General features: G+C 34.5%; 1 long non-coding RNA gene across 3 annotated transcripts in view; it reads left to right on the top strand.

The window, feature by feature from the left end:
• LOC107545436 (uncharacterized) overlaps nucleotides 1-1,066 on the top strand; it is a 284,522-nt gene extending 283,456 nt beyond the window's left edge. For all 3 annotated transcript variants that reach the window (XR_001604023.2, XR_001604024.2, XR_015715437.1), the window contains exon 5: nucleotides 785-1,066. This is a non-coding gene — a long non-coding RNA (uncharacterized LOC107545436). The remainder of the gene's footprint in view (nucleotides 1-784) is intronic.
• The last annotated feature ends 11,444 nt before the right edge of the window (nucleotides 1,067-12,510 follow it).

The following is a 12,510-nucleotide window of genomic DNA, read 5'->3' on the forward strand; positions in this document are numbered from 1 at the left end:
ACTATATAAGAGCCCGGGATAGGAAAGGTGTAGCATTCATTACTCATATTCCTGCAAATGAATACTTGAAATTTTGGGGTCTGAGAACTTTATCCCCACACCACTTTTGTTGGGTGTTGAAAGTTAAGCATCCAACAGAGACCAATTAAAATTAATGCCCATCATGAGACACATTCTGATCATCTAGAATTCCTAGAGCACGTGCTAATTTGATTTTTTCTATCATTTGTTAGTGTTTTCTAATTTTTTAAAACCAACAATAAAGATGCTTTCAGCCTATTCAAGGAACTGAAGTAGGCCAGTATTGTTGATTAACAGAAGGCAAAGGGTGAAATGTCTATGATGTGACGGGGGTGGGGGTGGGGTGGGGGGAGTGGTATTTAAAGTAAAAGCAGCAATTTTCAACCTTTTTCATCTCCTGGAACACATGAACTAATTACTAAAATTCTGTGGCACACCAGAAAAATGGTATAATTTTGACTCATTCATACCGGAGTGCTATTGCTGTGTTGGCTGTTGTCATTTTGTTTTGTTTGACAATCTAAGGAAAAAGGGTCCATTCTCCTAAATATTCAGGTATTTCACGTTTTAAAAATTCTCACAGCACACCAGTTGAAAATTGCTGTACTAGAGGCTAATACAAATCTGCAAGTAGATTTGGCATAATCTGTAGTTTCAAAAGGTAATTAATTCTAGCTGCTTTGAACAAAATGGAATATATTGCCTCAAGAGTCTATAAGCAGAGTTTAGGTTTTCTAATTAAAAAATATTTTTCTGGTTCTAGACATTTAAGAGAACTCCTCCAATCCGCTAAGCAATCCACTAAGCTATTGAAACAGACTTCTGTGGCCACATACAAAAATGCTGCATCAAAGGACGAGTGGATAAAGAAGGTGTGATACATATATGCAATGGAATATTACTCAACAATAAAAAAGAAATAAATCTTACCATTTGTGACAACATGGATGGATCTAGAGGGTATTATGCTAAGTGAAACAAGCCAGAGAAAGACAAATACCTTATGATATTATATGTGGAATCTAAAAAACAGAATGAACCGATGGCTGCCAGGGGGATGGGGTGTTAGGGGGCTGTGTGGAAAAGGTGAAGGGATTAAGAAGTACAAAGTGGCAGTTGCAAAATAGTCATGGGGATATAAAGACTGGCTTAGGGAATATAGTCATTAATATTGTAATAACTATGTATGGTGTCAGGTGGGTACAAGACTTTTCAGGGAGTCACATGTGTAAATGACCACTATGCTGTATACCTGAAACTAATATAATACTGAGTGTTAAATATAATTAAACATGTATTTAAACTTTAGAAAACATATTTTATTTTTAAATTATGTATATATGTATATATATACTTACTACATTGTCGCATGCAATCCACAATATCTTATACATACTACTTTGCTCTGCATTGACTTTTAAATAGCCAAGTCATACTTTTGGCTCACAGTACTTTTTTGGTAAGGGAACTTTCCAAGGTTTTTCATTTCTATCATAGTTAAACCCTTTTTTCTTCCATTATATATTAAACCAATGTTTTAAACTTAAAAAAAAAATTATCACAAGATCCACCAATTTCAATCTTAGATATATACCTAATATACCTAAAATAATTGGAAAAAATATTCAAACGAAACCTTGTACATAAATGTTTTTAACAGCGCTATGCAAAATAAGGAAAATACCCATATGTCTATGAACTGATGTTTGAAAAATCACTGTGTACTTTTATAATGAGATCTTTTTCCAGACATTAAAAAAAGACGTGTACAAGCTACAATGGGAATAACCTTGACAACTTTATGCTAAGTGAAAGAAGCCAGATTTTAAAATCACCTATGATTTTATGATTCCCTTTATATGAAAAATCCAAAATAGGTAAATCCTTAGTGACTGAAAGAAGATTAGTGGTTAGTAGAGCTTTGTTTTGGGGTGCTGCAGTGTTTGGGGACTAGATAGAGGTGATTGTTGCACAACATTGTGAATGAGCTAAATGCCATAAAATTGTACATTTCAAAATGGTTGATTTTTTTGTTATGTGAATTTTACCCCAATAAAAAAAAGTCTTCTACTATTTCTAATACTTCTGAGCTTATTTATTGAATACCTACTAAATGTTTTATTTATATTATGTTACACAATTCTTAAAAGAGATAGGTATATATTGTATTTCCTATATCTTATATGAGCAAGCTGAGGTAAAAAGGGGTGAAGTAAATTCTCCCATGTTACATAGCTACTATTGTCTGACCCCTAATGCAAGCTCAGTTTGACCCCATGGCCAATACTGTGTCCATAGTGGCCTCCTCTGCCTCTTAGCGCTGTGCTTCATATATAGCCTTCTCTGTTCTCTAAGATACAACAGTAGTGCTGTATTAGATGGCTACATTCAACAGAATTCTGTAAGTCGAGCCTTCTAGTTTTCAAACGCTCCTGGTGCTGTGAGACAGGGTGTACCGGGACCTAGTTACACAGCAGGAGCTTGACAAATGGGTACTTTACGGTGCTGCCAAGACGTGCGCTGCATGTAGCCACGCGTCACCCAGATAATGCCAACTTACCCCAAACGGCACATAATTAGCAGCCTAGTAATAGGTGTAAATCTACTGAAGGCAAATAGAGTTTTCCATGGAAAGTTCTGATGTTGTTGACAGCAGGCAATTTAAAAGTCTGGTGTTAAAATATTTTACCTTCTGACATTAAATAAACTCTATCCTAACATCTGAACTGAACTAATATGGTTATGAACTATGAGTAATTTAACAGTATGTAAAATTATAAACTGCAAGTAATGTTTCTTTATATGATGTACATTTATATAGTAGAGTAGATATATATTAGTAGTCCCAGGAGTGATTTTAGTGTTTTTCAGATTCAGAATTTAAGAACGAACAAAGGAGATTGTATTAAGTGTATTTACTTCCCTTATTTTTGAGTGAAAGTGACTATGTATTTATGGCAAATTAGATTGAACAAACTAAATTTCCATACCTAAAAAAAGTAAAGGTGAGATCATATATTGACAATTAAAATAGATTTTTAACTACTAATGTGCTGTGTGTCACATCAAGTGCATGTGTTCCAGAACTGGAAGCTACCTTTGTAAAGCAGCGTGTGTCTGTGAGTTATTTTGAAGACACTTTGCATGTGAAATCCATCCAAAGCCAGAATGAATACGAGCTATATATTTGGAATATAGCTGACAGGATCAGAGTTTTACAACAGAGAAATTATTTGTATGTTTCTCATAATTTCCTTAATCTTTTACAATTACTATTTCTGGCATTGCCTGTGATCTTCTGATTGTGATTGAAGAACTTGACACTGTGTGATCTTTAAGATGGGCACTTGTGAAGCTATCTAACTTCTATATTGTTTTCCTCTAAACTATTTATCTTAAATAAAACAAAGATTACAGGAAAAATAGTGGTTTTAAATCTTTGAGTAGTATTAGAAATATTCAAATCTTCATTGCAATGCAATTCACTTATGGCTAATATAGGTTTTTTTCCTCATGCCTATTTTCATTTTTCTCAGTTACAATTTAGGTTTTTCCATGTACAACTTGTATTACTATTCATGGGTTTAATATTACCTAAGCTTAAATGATGTGCTGTGTGTCTACAGAGAGAGAAAAGAGGAAGAGAGAGGGCCAGAGGCATACATACATGAATGGAAAAATAGTCCAAAAATGTTATATTTTGGTGTAGCATAGTTTTATTCTAGGAGATAACTGCTCTAACTACTTTATACAATTTAGACTTTAACTATATGTATAGATTTATATACAAATACTCACATAATGTAGATATTATTCTATATATTCACTCACTCAATACCATATCATGGCTGTGTTTTAATATTGGTGCTTAAGGAACTTTGATTTCAATAACAATTTTGTCACTTTATGCGTATACTATAATTTTATAACTGTTTATAAACATTACAATAATTTCAGTCATTTACTACCACAAAGGCAAACTCAACACATATTTTCCTCATACATATAAATTAAAAGGAAGACATCCTAGAAATTAAGTTTCGTAGGCAAAATAGCTTCAAAGGGGGCATGTATTTATTTATTAATTTTTCTTAGCATTATCCATTAATGTTTTAAATCTCTCACACAGAAAAATTCATTAGAACAGAGTGCTGAATCTTATAATGGACTCTATTAAAACATTTCTATCCTGACCTCGCTCTTTACACTATATATAAATTCAAGATTTAATGGAATACCACATGGCTATAAAAAATAAGGAAGTCTTATGTTTTGTGACGGCATCGATGGACCTGGAGAGTATGATGCTAAGGAAAATAAGCCAGTCAGAGAAAGAAAAATACCATATGATCTCACTCATATGTGGGATCTAATTAACAAAACGGAACCAGAACCATGAATACATGGAACAGGCGGGCTGGGGGTGGCTAGGAAAAGGAGGTGGAGGTGGAGGTGAAGGAAACAGCTAAAGCACACAGGTGCATACCCATGGACATGGACAATGATTTGGTAAAGGCCAAGGAAGGGGTAGGTGGGCAAAGGTTAGTGGGGGGGGGGGGGGGGACTTCTGCAATGATGTCAACGTAAAACAATTTTTTAATAATTTTTAAAAAGTAAGCGTCAGATTGGGAGAATAGGTTACTTATTCACTAAACCAGAAACTGTGATGAAAAAGATAAGTACCTTTTCTTTCTTCTGAATTCCAAAATGTCACAAAGACAAACTAGTAGTTAATATTTCTGACATACACATTGCTGATTATTACTACAGAAAATTCAAAACTGGGCATGTATATCTACATCTGCATATGCCTATAAATTCATGCTTTCTTACCTTCACTGGGCCTTCACCACTGCTGATGTTCTTATCTAGTAATAGCTTACTTGTCCACTCATCACTCCACCTCTGCTTTATGCTGTGAAAAATTCTGATTCCATTCTCTTCACTCATCAGTCCCCAGTGGCCTTGCCTCATAATTCCTAGGGGGGGGGAAACAGCAGAAGACATTAGAATCGCTGTTCATCTTCTGAACAACAAAATTATAAACCTACTGGCACTTACATATCCTTTTTCCTTTTTGCTCCTTAAACTAGTAAGTGTTCTTGTCTAAGAAGTGATCAGACTGAACACCAGCCCCACTTGCCTTCTCATTGATCTGCTCCAACAAATGCTATTTTCTCTCTCCCTCATCTCCAGGATCACCCTCTCCATGGGATCTTCACATTCAATCTCATATTTTCACATCGTACAAAAATAAATCTAATGGGACTCTACACAACCGTCTCAGCCAAATATTTGCAATTATTTAAGGAAATTATACTACTACTTTACAATCCCTTTTAGACAATAGAAGCAGAGACAATACTTCCTAAATCATTGCATAAGGCCAGCATTATCCTAATACCAAAACTAGATAAAGACATTACAAGAAAATAACTGCAGACAATTATTTCTCAAAAATATAGGTGCAAAAATTTTCAGGATATTAGCCAATTGGATTCAACAATGTAATAAAAAGAATTAAATACCACAATCAAGGGGGATTTATCCTAGCTATGCAAGGCAGTTTCAATATTCTAAAAACAATATAATCTATTGTATCAACACACTCAAAAAATCATTGATTATATCAATAGATGCAAGAAAAGCTTCTGACAAAATCCTATACCCAATTATGATAGAAACTCTCAGTAAACTAAGAATAGAGGGAACCTTCCTCAACTTGATAAAGAATACCTTTACAGAACTCTCTAGCTAACATCATACTTAATTGTGAGAAACGAGAAACATTCTACTAAGACTGGGTGCAAACAAGCATGTCTCCTCTCAATGCCCTTTTTCAAAATTATACTGGATGTCCTAGCTAATGGAAGAAGATAAGAAGAATAAAGGTATATTTATTGGAAATGAATGTATATAATTGTTTTTGCAGATGACATGATTGCAGAAAAATCTATAAAACTGACAAAAAACCTCCTGTAATTCAAAAGCAATCATAGTAAAGTTATAGGATACCAAACTCATTAATTTTTCCATATACCATCAATAAACAGATAGAACTGAAGTTAAAAACAATGCTATTTACATTAGCAGCCTAAAAATTAAAATAGCATAAATCTAATGAAATATGTATAGGCTCTATATGAGTAAAATTATGGTAATCTGATATAAGAAGTCAAAGAAGAAATAAATATATGGAAAGATATTCCATGTTTAAGTGAAAGGATGGATCAATATTGTCAGGATCTCAGTTATTCCCAACTTGTTCTATATATTCAATGCAATCTGAACCTAAATCCCAAGTTGTTTTGTGGATATGACCTAATTCTAAAGTTTACATGGAGAGACAAAAGACCCAGAATAGCCAACACAGTATTGAAGCAGAAGAACAAAGTTAGAGGACTGTCACGACCTGGCTTCAAGACTTACTCTAAAGCTACAATAATCAAGACAGTGAGCTATTGGCACAAAAATAGATCAAAGGAGTACAATAGTCAGAAATATACCCCATAAATATACTCAACTGATATTCAACAAAAAAGCAAAGACAATGCAATGAATAATAATAATAATAATAATAATAATAATAATAATAATAAAAAGGGTCTTTTCAACAAATGTATTAGAACTGGATCTCCACTTGCAAAGAAATGAATCTAGACCATAAATTACTCTCACCAGGAAAATTCAAAATCGATCACAAACCACAGTATAAAATACAAAACTATAAAACTGCTAGAAGACAGCGGAAATCTAGATGACTTTGATGACATCTTAAATATACCACCAAAAACATGACATATGAGAGATAATTGCTAAGCTGGACCTTCATTAAGTTAAAATGTTCTGCTCTGCAATAAACAATGTCATGAGAATGAGAAGACACACGCCAGACTTGGAGGATATATTTTAAAAAGGCACCTGATAAATGAACATTATCCAAAATATATTTTAAAAAAAAAAGCACCACCACCTAAAATTCAACAATAAGAAAGCAAATAACCCTATTTAAAATGGCCCAAATCTTTTAACAGCCACCTCACCAAAAAAGATATGTGGAGGGTAAATAAGCATATGAAATAATGCTCCACATACTATGCCATCAGGAAAATGTAAATTAAAATAGCGAGATACCACTACACAACTATTAGAAAAGCCAAAATCTACAACACTGACACCACCAAATGCTGGTGAGGGTGTGGAGCAACAGAGTCTCTCTCTCATTGCTGGTGGAAATGCAAAATGGTACAGCTAGCCACTTTGGGAAACAGTTTAGAGTTTTGTGTTTTTCCCCCAAAAGTAAACATACTTTTAACATATTACTGAGCAATAACATGGCTTCGTATTTACCCAAAGGAGCTGAAAACTTATGTCCACAAAAAACCCTGCTCATGGATGTTTATTGCATCTTTATTGATAATTGCCCAAACTTGGACGCCAACAAAACAATATTTAATAGGGATTGGATTATATAAATTTGGAACATCTATACAAAGGAATTTTTTTCACCAATGAAAATAAATGTGCTATCAAGCCATGAAAAGACATAGAGAAAAGAATGCATATTACTAAATGAAAGAAGCAGTATGAGAAGCCTTTATACTCTGTGATTCCAACTACATGACATTTTGGAAAAGGCAAAAATAGAGAGACAGTAAAAAGATTAGTGGTTTCCAGTGGATAATGGGGAGGGGTTAATAGGAAGGACACAGAGGACTTGTATGGTATTGAAAACACTGTTTGAAACCATAGTGGTGGACACATGTCAATAAATTTATCCAAACTCCTAGAATGCACACCAAGGATGAACCCTAATGCAAACTATGGACTCTGGTGACAATGATGTGTGAATGTAGTTTCATGAATTGTAACAAATGCACCACTCTGGTGAGAGAATATTGGTAATATTCTCAAGGCTATGCATGTGTGGGGGCAGGGGGTACATATGAAATCTCTGTACCTTCTACTAAATTTTTCTGGAAACTAAAACTGCTCTAAAAAATTAAGGTATTTTAAAAATAGGAATATTGAACTGAAAATTGATGAAATAACTACTAAACAACATCCTATATGTTAAAATACCAGAATAAAATTAAATGCTAATCCATATCAGAAAAAATTATAATGACCCTCAGAATAATCCTTATGTGTGGCCCTCTCACTATTCATAATGAAAAAAGTTAACATGTATTGTAGGCAATATTATAATATCCATAATATAAGAGATTTTTAAATGGTGTATTTTACTTACATGGTAATCATTTTGAACTCAATATTTAACAATGTTATTAGTAATATAAATTCAGCAGTTATTAACTATTAATTACCTAATGGTTTGCTATTGTTTCTATGACATAAGGAAGAATTATTCTAAATATTTAAATAATTATGTATTTATAAAACAAAATTTATTTATTTTTATTATATATCTTCATTGATTTCAGAGAGAAGAAGGGAGAGGGAGAGAGAGAGAAACATCAATGATGAGAGAGTCATTGATCGGCTGCCTCCTGCACTCCGTCTGACTGGGGATCGAGCCCGCAACCCAGGCATGTGCCCAGACAGGGAATCAAACCATGATCTCCTGGATCATAGGTCAGTGCTCACCTGCAAAGCCATGCTGGCCGGGCTATAACAAATTTTAGAAGAAAGAATATCCTTTCTTCTGTGTCACACTGAGTGTGTGAAAAGTATTGTATCAAATATCAATTCATTTTTAAAAATAAATTACCCCAAGATTTAATCTCTGCCTATTTACTCACAATTTTCTGGGTTCACAATTTGGGCAGGTCTCAACTGATATGGTTGTTTCTCTACTCCCCATGGAATCAGCAGGCCTTACTCATGCTTTTGGCATGTTAACTGGTATAGGCTCACATATCACCTACTAAACAAGTATGTCAGTTGTATGGTGCTGTTGGCTAGGGCACCTCAGTAATCTCAAGGCCTCTCCACATGCTGCCTACATGGCAGCTGGGTCCCAAGAGGGTCAAAGCAGAATCTGCAAAGTCCCTCGAGGCCTTCACTTTGAAGTACTATAATATTACTTCTACCATATTGTAATGGTCAAAGAAATTCACAAGAACATCCTATATACAAAGGATAGAAAAATTAACTTCACTTATTAATGAGAGAAACAGAAAAGTCACACTGCAAAACGAAATGTCTATAAGAGGTGTTAGTCGTTGCAGGTCAGCTCCTCAACAATTGGCTCTAGGAGACTAAACATTTTGGAAGTTCACAGGGAAGGTACAGGTTGGAAAAGGTTGTAAAGGTCTGTTTTGCAGATGAAAAAGGTGAGAGGTTAACAAATGACAGAAAGACAGGGAGTCCTTTGACCAAGATGCTCATCTTTGGATGCTATACCTATAAATAGGAGTTTAAATTTCACCTGACAAGATTTGCATGCATAGAGAACAGAATCTGTAGCTCTGATCTCACTGTTTCTTAGTCACGCTACTTCTATTTATTGATACTGTGGGTATTCTCACATTAGAGTATTGCTTGGGATCAGCAATGATATTATTCATTTAAAATTAATATGGTACTTCCAGTTCTTAAAATCTGTATAAGATACTATTTACTCATGATGCTAAAAAAAATTAAAAGAAATGGATTACTTGATAGAGAAAGAAGAGAGAAGAAATTCAGAAAGAGAATATGCCTATGAGGATAATGACATACGCAAACAACTTACTGAAATAAAACCCCACTAATAGCTATTAATTTGAAATTCAGTTTATGGCAAATAACTAGTCTCCAAATACAACAATGTTTCCAGTAATCCCCGCCCCCCTTTGGGCCATCAACCAGTGTCAAAATATTGAGATTTTTATCAGGTGATTGGGGGCAGGGAGCTAACGTTTTCTTTAAAAAGTGGTACAGATCAAATGAAGCAGAGAGCTAAATAAAACTAGCAAGGTGATCCAAATAGAAGTAAAGTTATTGCAGACCAGTGATATATATAAAAAATCAGTTATATATTAGTTACATATACATACATATATATATATTTTATATACATACATATGTTTACATATATTAACTTCTTGTAAATTTATGATTGAAAAGAGTTATTGCTAACAAGTAAATTTCATCATTCAAAGTCTAAAACAAAATCTCTCACACACACACACAAAACATCTAGGGTCAGTCCATGGGTTAAAAACCCTCCTGACACAAAGTAAAGTCCTTCAGCTTACATCTTAGCTTAGGCACAGATGGAATTATCAGTTACAGAATTTAACTTTAACTTTTCATGTACTCTTCATATTCTATTTTCTCTATTGAAATTATTTCTTTCCTTCCAGAGGTTTGGGGTATTTTATAATATCTTTGATTCTTTCTCCCATCTTTAAAAAGAGAGGCTTGTTATCATAGGAGTAAACTGGAGGCAATATATGTTCAATGATCAAGGTATAGGGTACTGAAGCTCGCTCTGCAGTGAATAGCTCCTTCAGGCAGTGGTGCATATCCACGGGGGACTGAAACTGTTCCTTCACTGCCCTAGTTATGTCAAGCATCACAGAATTAATGGGAAACTCTTTGTTAACCTATTTGTTCTCCTGATGACTGTTCTCTCTTCCCTTTCAGTGATTCAAACTCTTTATTCTTAATTCAGGTAAGACTGTTACTAAAGTATGTTTCTTGTTATCTACAACTCATAATATGGGCATGTATACGCACTCATGTCTTTTGGATTTCTTATACTTTGGACTCTGAGGCAAATTTGGTAATGTAGGGAATTATGTGCAGCGTTAATGTGACAATAGGACATAATATAAAGATATTCACAAATATCAAAAGCTAGGATATGTCCAGATTATGTTTCTATTAAAATATATATTGCTTGATGTGAAAGATTTTTAATGCAGTTACTATTTAAAGTGAAATAACTGCAATTAGAACTGTGTAAAGGAATTCTGATGGATAAATTTCCAATATATATTCTCTAAGGGATGACACCATTGGTACTTGACTTCAGACTCACTCACCCAAGCAAGTTTAAGTCCACAAAGAAGTAAATGAGAATAGTTTGGGAGCCTAAAATAAGTTAAGATAGGAGGGAAGGTTATGGTCTTGTTTTTCTCTCCAATTTATCTGTCTTTCTGGTATACAGACAAACTGGATGCTTTCAGGTCTGTGCGAATCCTTTTTGTTTTCTCCGTAGTTTCATGGAAAACACAATCAATGTGCTTACATAATTAATCTCAGATTTTATAAAGCATGCCACTTACCCCATTCCATGTTTGAAAATCCAAAACTTTTTTCTCCCTTATTTCACTCTTAGAAGAAGTGGCATAGTTACTTGGTTACTTTGGCGTATATAATCCAGGGAATATGAGAAAGTCAATCATTTGTGTCAGAGTTTTATGAGAATCATGGGCCCTTTGAAAATACGATTGGAACTATGGTCACTAGACCTAGAATAATTCAAATACACAATTTTACACATACTGTATACTATCAAGATGCTCATCTATCTCAAATCATAATCATAGCCCTTATGGTATCCATGGGCTAAAAACAAAAATTCATACTGATAGTTGAATCTATATCTATATATCTATACCTGTACCTTTCATGTGATATAAATTTTTTGTTAGTGCATAGCTGGTGTACAGATCAGCAATAAGCTTCTGAGTGTACAAAACTTTTTATTGGCAGTTGTTTTAAGAAAAATAAAGATACTGCCATCTTACATCAAATCCACCTACAACTGGATGAAGTACAATATGTTCAAAACAATAAATACATGTAATAAATAAACAGCAGAGTCACACACACAGCCAATTTCATTTTGAGATATTAAATTTCTATTTCGCTCTGTTATTTTCTTATCGCACTGTAAATAAAACTTTTTGATTGTTTGCCTTTACGATTGTGGTGGGGCTGGGATAAGTTCCAAGAAGGGAGCATGGGAAGCAAAAATAATCTGAAAGAGCAGATTTTTGCAAAAAGTGTGAACTGAGTGAAGAGGATATGTTAGGTGTTCTCAAAAGGGATTTCATTTGAGGAGCAGGGAAGCAAATTGGAGAGACTTGCAAAGATTAGAATGGGCCAGTGATCTATAGGTATTCAAGATGCCTGGTATCTAACCCCTGCATCAAAGCATAACTGTGAGGAGGTTAGACCCCGTAACAAATGATTGATCATGTCACCAGGTAGACCCAAAATAGGACCCCTAAGCTGCAGGCTCTTGACTTCATGCAGGAAAGAATTCAAGAGTGAGTCTGAGTGAAAGCGAAATCAAGTTTTATTTTAGGTAGGGAAAAAAAAGAGGCCAGAATGTTGGTTCCTGGAGATAGGATTGGGGGTAAGCCCCAGCTGGATGCCACTGCCCACTGCTCCCCTGGTTGGAAGTCTCACAGGGGCCACTGTGAAAGAAGCAAAAGTGCCCACACAAGTGGACTGGACAAACTCACAAATGAGTTGCTCACTGTGGTCAGTCAGTTGCTGAAATTTTGTGTGTCTCCAAAGGTGGGTTGT

Source organism: Miniopterus natalensis, chromosome 12 (assembly GCF_054644295.1).
Source record: "Miniopterus natalensis isolate mMinNat1 chromosome 12, mMinNat1.hap1, whole genome shotgun sequence".
Lineage (NCBI taxonomy): Eukaryota > Metazoa > Chordata > Mammalia > Chiroptera > Miniopteridae > Miniopterus > Miniopterus natalensis.